At 38.3% G+C, this 9516-nt stretch overlaps 1 pseudogene; it reads right to left on the bottom strand.

The window, feature by feature from the left end:
• Positions 1-601: 601 nt before the first annotated feature.
• On the bottom strand, positions 602-5165 carry LOC143850265 (cysteine proteinase inhibitor 5 pseudogene; annotated as a pseudogene).
• Between the last annotated feature and the right edge of the window lie 4351 nt (positions 5166-9516).

Raw genomic sequence — 9516 nt, 5'->3', positions numbered from 1 at the left:
GATGTAAAATGAGATACCTCTTGATTCGGGGACTAGCCAGGAATCGAGACGTACCTAAAGTAGGCCCTGAATCCCATACTATACTCTGTCACAACGGATAACCAGAGATACAAAAGTACGTGCCTGGTTAAGAATGGGGAAGGTGTTAGGCGCCCTCAATTTGCCCGAGTGGAAACACCCGGTCTCTTATGTCATTTATTTATTAATTTTGAAGAATTTTGGGCGAAAATCATGTGAAATGGGAACGGATATCCCGAGAAGACGTCTTCCCAAGCATGCATGTCTCGGGGAGAGATAAAGAAAAGAAAACACACAAGTCCTAAGGAGAAGTGATATCAGAATTATCTAACATTGGAACAACACTAGAATCCACCATCTCTCAGAGAGACGGAGAAGACTAGGGTCAATCCAATATTAGATAACCCTGCTACATGTCTCCATACATCATATCTAACATACATGCCTAAAGAGAGTTAGTACCAGTTTCATCTGTTATCTGAATGAACACTAGAATCCGCCGTCTCTCAGAAAGAGGCGGAGAAAGCTAGTATCGATCTGATAATAGATAACCATGTTACCAATCTCCATCAACCATATCTAATCATAACACAACGCATCTAAGAAAGCGGTAAATATACACATGCACATCTATATCTAAAGTGATAACCTGCACAGTGAACAAACGTCAGTAGATGATACAGTAATAATCAGCAATAATAAAAAGTTACATCTATGCATGTGATCAAGAGAAAGATAAATGCTACAGCTAAGCATATGAGCAAGCAATAAACTAAGTTAAATAGACATTCAAATGCTACAGTTAAGCATATGAATCATCTAAAGAAAGCGATCATTCAAGCATATGAACAAATATTAGATCATAAGCTCCTGTGACTCTAGGACAATAAACCCTAAGACTCTAATGTGATACTTGACTCGGACCAGGATGGCCATCCCGGCTGCTCTGCGTATCCCGGTCTCGGAAAGAATAAGAGTCAACGTAGTTCGGTGACCTATTCTAAACTACGATGCATAACCATCTAAAACCGTTATCATAGACTTGATCAACTAGACCCGACTAGTTCTTAAAACTTTTTGTACAATTGCTTAAGTTCAAGTGAATTGTAACTTTTTAGGACTCCTTATATGCCCTAACTAAATGCAAGTTGGTTAGCCTTAAGCTAATGTAAGTGGTTCCTATATCCTATGTGTAACTAGGCTGTGTGTCCTAAGGAAAATCATGGGCTAACTAAGTGTTTCCTAGTCTAACCGACGACGACTCGAGGCCTCCTAACTCTAGGGACACTCACACGACAAGACACACAAAGCATCAACATAACCAGGACAGACTCCTAACTCTAAGACACCACAAACTTCTAAGACAAACTCCTAACTCTCGGAGAAGATCTTTTTTTGAAAAGGTTTTGAAGAATTTTTATACTTTTGGAAGGTTTGAAATGTTTATTTTGAAAGGTTTGACTGGACCTGGGATAAGAATCTCAAGCTGCCTACGTACCTCGTGGAAGAGGAGCAAGCCAACGTAGTTCGGAAACAGACTCTCCTAACTACACTCCTAATGACTCATGACTTTTGAAAATGTTTTTTGTATTTTTAAAAGTGTTTTTGATATTTTTAACTCAAGATGACAGATTCCTATCATCATAAGGGTAGGACAAACTTCTAATATCCCGCAAAGGTTGGACAGAATCATATACTTTACGGGGGAGACAGAATCCCGACTCTGCAAGGGTTGGATAGAATCTTATGCCTTGCAAGGATTGGACAGAATCACATGATTTAATGAAAGGTTGGACAAAATCTTAGCTCCTTATGATGACAGGACAAACTCCTGAAAGATCGACTCTCTAACTAAGGACAGGCTCCTATGCTAATGGACAGATTCCTAAACTATTAACCCTAAGAGGGGGTGTTAACTAGACAAAACATGTTTTCTAGAAGAAGAATAAACCACCATTACTAATGAGACAATGCATGTCTCCTATGAGGGCTCCAAGTATCCTTATCATCGCCCTTGCAATGATAGAATAGGGGTTGGGCAAATAAAAGACTAAGTTAGTCTTCTAATGAGGTGCAGCTTATGAGACTTGAGGTAGTCTCCTATGGGTTGACTTACTAATGAGACAAAGCCTGTTTTCAAAGGGTTTGACTTTTTCTACATGAGACCATCTCCGGGCAAATTCAAATATGGAAATGTAATGTTTTTGGCTGACATTTTAAAAATAGCATAACTTTTTCATGTTTCATCGTTATGAGGCCCAAAAGATGTCAAATCGAAGATATCAGAAAAATCTACAACTTCTACGTGTATCACTTTCGCTAGATCTAACTAAATTTTAGTGAAATATTGAAAATAAAATTTGAACCATGATATTTCACATCAAAACTTCATTCAAACACAAAATCTATGGGAATTTGACACAAATATATGATAATACATGCTGATTAGGTTTAGATCTAACCATGTTAGTTTCAGTTTTGAAGATCTTTAAGGAATTTTCACAAAAACACACATAGATTCACCATTTTGCATCGAATTTTGAGCTGAAATCTTAAAACGGCCATAACTTCTTTATTTCTTGGCCAATTTTGAGCCATTATACCCCAAATCGAAGATCTCATTGAGCTCTACACATTTCATAAGAAATTTTTATGAACTCCAACCTCAAATTGATGTAAAATGGAAAAACTGAGGCTGGACAACACTTAATTTTGCCATTTTCACATCAAAATTCAACTAGAACTCAAAATCTAAGGGAATTGCTTTAGATCTTTATATGAGACATGTTTTTAAACATCTTTTGGTAGATTTTAGCCCCAGTGATCTAACCATTTTTAAGCATTTTCCACTTAGATTTCTCATTTTAGGTTAGATTTATAAAGAAAAGTCAAAATCTACTAACCTTGTGCTCTTCTCTTCGATCTCTCCTTGAAATCTTGTTCTTCTCCTCCTTCTTTCTCTTTCTAAATCTCCTTCTTTCTCTCTCTAGATCTCCTTCTTTCTCTAGAATTCTCTCTTTAGATCTCCTTTCTCTCTTTAGAATTCTCTCTTTCTCTCTCTAGAAAGCTCTCTCCCTCTCTCTAAAATTAAATTAAGAGCCCTCATTTTTTTCAAATGAAAGCCCAAATGCTCTATTTATAGAGTTTTTTCTTATTTTTTTTCCATTAGTTATAGGACAATCCCTTTTCAAAAATTTTGCTTTGATTTTGGTTGCAAAAGGGTGGTCATTTGAGAAAAAATTAATGAAAAATTAATTAAAAGAAATTTTTCGCCCCTTGAGTTACTTTGGACAACCCCTTATTCATGTATATGTTGTATTTTAACTAAATGATGGGTATTTTCAAATAAAAATCTTCATAGGCGACATTACAGAGATAATGCACCATCATTTCTGCTCTAGTGTAAAAACTGGCTGGCTTATAGGATATTTCACTCCCCTTTTGCACTATAATTTTAATTCGGCTCGTCTTATTAGGCAAATCTCATCCGATTTCGATGAAATTTTGTAGGGACCTAGCTGGGACCCTAAACTACCTTAGGGAGAAATTTGGGGCTCTATATCCATGATTTGAAGGGATTTTTTAATCATATGTATCTCTTTAGGGTTCGGTGAAAATGGGGTGTCTACACATAGGATCATCTTAACCCATCCAATTGTGGAGGTCAAAATGGACAGACATTGTTTGTCCAGAAATCTGCCCATTTTTGCCTTCCACTTTTGGAGGGGTTAGGATTATTCAATGGACCTGATTTTTGGTACACACCCTATCTATGAAGGGGCCTTGCAAATGAATGGTTTGGATCAACACAAAAAATGTGGGTCCATGTGATTAGGCACTCGAGCACATAATCCTTTTCCTCATATATATATATATATATATATATATATATATATATATATATATGTGTGTGTGTGTGTGTATGTATGTATAGGGTGTGTACCAAAAATCAATTCCATTGAATCATTCTAACCCTTCCAAAAGTGGAGGGCAAAAATGGGCAGATTTGTGGACAAACAATGTCTGTCCATTTTGACCTCCACAATTGGATGGGTTAGGATGATCCTATGGAGTTGATTTTTGGTACACACCCCATCTATGTAAGTGCCTTTCAAATGAATGCTTTGGATCATCCTAACAAAGTGGGCCCCCAGGTGTCTGAGCACTTGAGCACACCATAAGCTTGGTGCGCTCGAGCGCACCAACACTTTCCTCTCTCTCTCTCTCTCATATATTAGTGATGACACTCCTTATTCTCCTACTCTCTGAGTATATGCCGCGCAACCAAACATTACTTACACTATTCTCTGAGGTAAATCTAAACAAATCAAAATGCTTGTCTCCTCCCTTTTGACTTCTTATTCCACTACTCTCCGAGTATAGAGAAACTCCATAATCAAACCTCTATAGATCAAACGGTTAGGATCATTCTATGGAAATGATTTTTGGGGCACAACCTATTTACATCGTGGCCCATCAAATGGACGGTTTGGATCGTCCGATGGTGTGGGTTGTATGGTCTATTTTGAAAAATAAGGGGTGAATTCATCCTAGAAGGGGGTGAATTTATCACCGCCCACACTGATATCATTTCCCTTTATTCATCTCTTTTGGGGCATGCCCATTCAATGGATAGTAAGTGCTAAATAGTACTTATATCTAGCAAACCATGATTTACTCATAAAATACACAAAGGTATTCATATTAGGACAAATTAAAGGATGATATATATATATATATATATATATATATATATATATATATATATATGTCTAATCCACTTTGCAGTTGCATCAGTTTTAAACCTGTTTGCAGGACATGAGGTTCCTAAATCCCACCCAAGCCTTCTCCCACAGCATAGCTTCATAAGTGTTTGTGACTTCTTTATTCATGGCCTCTATGAGAAGGTGATATTTGACTCCAGCAACTGTTTGGGTTTCGCCGCTGACCACGTGTTTAAACAAGATGCTTGCCTTCTGGATATTGTTGTAATCGGAGAAGGCGAAGTCTCCGATTTCTGTGATGTGTGGATCCTTTGTGTCTTTGATCGGTTGCCATCCACCGATGATCAAAAGCTTCCGGTCCCTAGCAGCGGAGGCCTCATGAACTTGGGGTAGGAGAAGAACAAGAAGATATAGGATATCCATACTTTTTTCTTTTGAATGTACACCAGAAGAAATGTCTTCTGTTTTGAGTGATTGATTTTTCCTTTGTTGAATTTATATGGTGTTATAGCCAAAGGTTTTGGGCTTTTGATGGTCAGAGATTTTAACTCTAAATTTAGTGAGAGAGAGCCCATTGTAAAGATTTGGTTTGGTGTGGAATGTGGGAAGGGCACACAACACTAGATAAAGAATATTTTTAGAGGAATGATAGAATGAAAGCCGCCCTTTCAAAAAACCAACTCCAAGGGCACCCCATTGGTCAGTTTCAGAAAAAGTCAAAGCCGTTTCCTTTTTTTCCTTGCCATCCGCTTTTTTCTGCACCATCTTAAATGTACTTTGATGAAACTGACCAATGGGGGCGCCTTGAAAGTGGTTTTTGCAAGGGCACCGTTGATTTTATCAATCCTCGTATTTTTATTTTGGGTGATGATAATATGCGCCTTGTTTTAAATATGGTATTTTTTGGGCTATAAAGTATAAACTAATAAAACCACTACATGTGGCTGCCCCATCCCCCATGATGGAAGGGGTGGATTTATCATTTCCCTTTTTTTTTATATTATATACAGTGGAATACACGTTGCATTCACATTACCTCGTATTAATGGAATGACACCTATATATATATATATATATATATATATATATATATATATATATATATATATATATATATATCACTACAACCAAAAAGAAAAAAAAAGATCTACAGTTGGGGTCTTTGGGAGGCGTCTTAGAAATATTGTAGCGGTAGTAACCGCCACAATAGAGTAAGACAAGACCGCTGGAAAACTTTGTAACTAAGAAACATAAAATCGTGCTTATCACTCAAGAAATTTCTCCGCGACGGTTTTCTTCCACCGCCCTTTTCCTGCCTCTCACGTCTCTTCTTCCTCGAAAAAAACCCAAATCCGTTCCTTGCCTTTCCTCGAGAAATCTCAAATCCGTCCCCTACTCTCGATTTTTCCTTTTTCAGGTATGTCTCTTCAAATTTTTTTTTTTTGAGAAGATAACAATTTTATTTCAAATAAACAGGTGCACAGATACACTAGGGACAAGATGTCCAAGTGATATACATGCATCCATTTATTGATTACATCAATCCAAAAAAAAACCCCCTTCCCCCTACGATCACATAAATGCACAATCGTATCCGGAAGCTCCACTCCCTCCTTGGCCAAAGAGTCTGCCATCGAGTTGGCGGACCGATGCCGATGCTTTAAGAAAGATCCAATAGCCAGAATTAAATCGCGTATCTCGTCGATTAAGTTAGCTAATCTCCAGGGTGCCGCACACCGATTGGAAGCCCAAGAGATAACATTTGATGAATCTCTTTCCACCGTAAGAGGCGCAAGGTTATGTCCCATAAACCATCGAAGGCCAAACAATAAAGCCCTAGTCTCCGCTTCATTTAAGTCGCACACTCTTGCCGGAGCGGAGAAAGTCATAATCGTATTCCCACTTGAATCTCGTAATATCCCACCGATCCCAGCCGGCCCCGGATTCCCCATCGAGCTTCCATCGAAATCAAGTTTTAATGTTCCGGCCGCAGAAGCTTCCCATCAAGGCTTGATACGATTTTTGGAGCGTTTCTCCGATAATACAATGACTCCATTTCTCAAGATTTAAGAAATCAAATATGAACTTCCCCTTTGCCCTTGACCCCAATTGATAATAGCGACAATGATAGCAAGGCTTACAAAATGACTTGGTTTAACCTTGTTGTTAAAGATTCTATCATTCCGCTCTCTCCATAGAAACCAAATAACTGCATATGGAATGGCATCCCACAAAATCTGGCCTGCGCATCCAGCAAAAGCAGCCGGCCAGTAGATGATAGTTTTCTTGATGCAATTGTGCAAAACCCTGTGGACCCCGATCCGAGAGAGAGGTGGGGGGACGAGCCCCCAGCGGCCTCTTGGATCATCCACACGTGAAGGAGAGCTCTACCAAGGAACTCTCGAAACGAAAACAAAACTCAGAGTCGCCATCCATGGTATACGGCCATGGATCCCTAAAAAATATGCTCTGTATACCATGGATAACCAGAAATGAATGGGTTCGTGCCTGATTACGAATGGAGAAGGTCCGAAGAGCGCCTCCAATTCGTCCGAGTGCAAGCACTTGGTCTCTTATGCCATTTATTATTAGATCCAAAGAATTTTGGGTAAAAATCATATGAAATAGGAACAATTCTCAGGAATCGTCTACCTAAGCATGCATTTCTTGAGGATAAAGAAATAAGCATACACAAAATGAAATGAAAAATGTGTCACCTAAGCAAAGCTAGGTTATGAGTGACATGCCTAATGGGTGTCTAAGTTCTGGTGGACATACACATGCAGGCTACAGCTAAAGGTATAGTATCAGTACAAGAAAGTAAGAAGACATATCAAAACATAAAACACAAATCAATCTTATATATGACAGGACAAAACAAATCCTAACTCTAATGCGACTTGACTCGGACCAAGATGGCCGTCCATCCCAGCTGCTCTACGTATCCCGGCCTCGGGAAGAATTGGAGTCAACGTAGTTCGATGTCCTATTCTAACTACGATGCCTAACCGTCTAGAACCGCTATCCTAGACTCGATCCACTAGACTCGACTGATTTTTAAAGCTTTTTGTATCATTGCTTAAGTTCATGTGAATTGTAATTTTTAGGACTCTCTATATGCCATAACTAATGCAAGTTGGTTAACCTTAAGCTAATGCAGGTGGGCCCTACATCCTATGTGTAACTAGGCTGTGCAACCTAATGAAAACCATGGGCTAACTATATGATTCCTAGTCTAGTCATCGGTTCGACTAAATATCTAACCGACCGACCTGAGGCCTCCTAACTCTAGGGACACTCACACGACATGACACACAATATCAATACAAATCAGGACAACCTCCTAACTCTAAAACACCCTAAACAACTAGGACATACTCCTAACTCTAGGGGAAGACAAAAAGATTTTGAAGAATTTTATATTTTTTTTTTGAAGATTTAAAATGTTTATTTTTTTTAAAAGGTTTGGCTGGACCTGAGATGTGGATCTCAAGCTGCACTACGTACCCTATGGAAAGGGATCAAACCAACGTAGTTCGAAACATATTCCGAGATAAAGACACTAAACAAGTACACAAGGGCGATTCACAAACAAGTAAGCTAGCGTGCTCACAAACAGGTACACCAGCGTGGTCACAAACGAGTAAACTAGCATGATCACAAACAAATGAAACATCAATCGAATAAAACATGTATAAAGGGAATATCTGAAAGACTTGGAAAGTCTTCTAAAATGAAGAGAAATGGGTGCTACAGGACTTAAACAATTTCTCCTAAAAGAGGGGCTTGGGATGACTCCTTCATCGCCCTCGCAATGAAAAGGGACCTAAAGTTTAAGGAATGCACATCTAAAAGACTAGGCAAGTCTTTTAAACAAAAGAGGGGAGTGCTACTTGGACTGAGCAAGTCCCCTAATGATGGGCTTGGGCTAACACCTTCATCGCCCTCACAATGATAAAGGGTTATGTCTATTGGTAGATGTCTAATAAACTAGGAAAGCTTCTAAAAGCAAGAAAGAGAAAGAAATGCTTAGAAATTAACACAATTTTTGTAACCTCTACAAAAGACCAACACACTAGGTACATGCATAATATCCATTTCTTAACTGACAAATGATAGGAAAGATACCATCCTAAAATCATACAGATTAGAACCTGGCTACTAAACTAACCCCAATCAAAATAAAAATTAGAACCTATCCATGAACTATTAGAATGAACTTATACCATCATTACCCTTTCTCATTTTCACTATTCTATATAACTGATGACCAACCATTTCATTTCTATTCCTAAAGATTATCAGAACAACAGTTAGAGCAAAATGAAGTGAATCCGCTGAAGTCAGGGAGGCAAAATAACTTCGTGTGACTATTAAAATTGATTAGTGTTACTATAAAAAATGTAAAGATTCATATATAAACACTACCATATTTCAGTAATCCCATGGCTCCATCCTGACCTTTTCAAATACTCAGGCTTATAATTAATGATCATGATCCTAAAATAAATCCATTACTTGACTCAACTGATGACAATCATTTAAAACATACCAACACCGAAACTCAAGGATAAATAAGGCCCACAACAGTATATATAGTTTTTCCATGTAAGTGAACATGAACACCCCGCCCACACATACACACACAAGTGTATAAAGGCTGTCAAAATCAAAAGAGAATGTGAGGGTTGACAATATAAAAAGGGGTTAGGGGTTGCACATATCAAAAAGAGGTGTGGGCTGCAATTATCAAAAAGGGGTGTAGGCCTCAATT

Source organism: Tasmannia lanceolata, unplaced genomic scaffold (genome assembly GCF_043159265.1).
Source record: "Tasmannia lanceolata isolate RefF3 unplaced genomic scaffold, GAP_Taslan_0.1 ptg000018l, whole genome shotgun sequence".
In the NCBI taxonomy this organism is placed as follows: Eukaryota; Viridiplantae; Streptophyta; class Magnoliopsida; order Canellales; family Winteraceae; genus Tasmannia; species Tasmannia lanceolata.
Note: the sequence above shows the minus strand (reverse complement) of the source record. Positions and strands in the feature narration are given on the sequence as shown.